Source organism: Plasmopara halstedii (assembly GCF_900000015.1).
Source record: "Plasmopara halstedii genome assembly, contig: Scaffold_444, whole genome shotgun sequence".
Classification (NCBI taxonomy): Eukaryota; Oomycota; class Peronosporomycetes; order Peronosporales; family Peronosporaceae; genus Plasmopara; species Plasmopara halstedii.
This window is the reverse complement of record NW_020187364.1, coordinates 271,035-271,390: the sequence shown is the minus strand read 5'-3', so window position 1 is coordinate 271,390 and position 356 is coordinate 271,035.

Below are 356 nucleotides of genomic sequence, written 5' to 3'. Positions count from 1 at the left end.
CCTGTCGAACGGAGTACAACATGGCGTGCTTCGGTGATGTCGACGGTTGTATCTCGTGGATCCTCAAAATAAACAGCGGTTGTGTCCATCAAAATAGTTCTCTCAAGCTCGAAACGCGGGAGATTACTTATGAGATACTTCATGTTGCTGACGACACGCCCCACAAGCACATCCGACAAAACTGTTAAGTTTGTTCTTTTGCGCAGTGAGAGATCATTGCGCTTCATAAACTTAGAAATCGAAGCATCAGACGCCACAAAAGCATATCCATCTTCATCCAGCGATCCGTAAAGCTCACGTGCAGCCAACCCAATTCATTCTCAAGTGACCTTCTCTTTGCGAAGACGGCGGTTGAG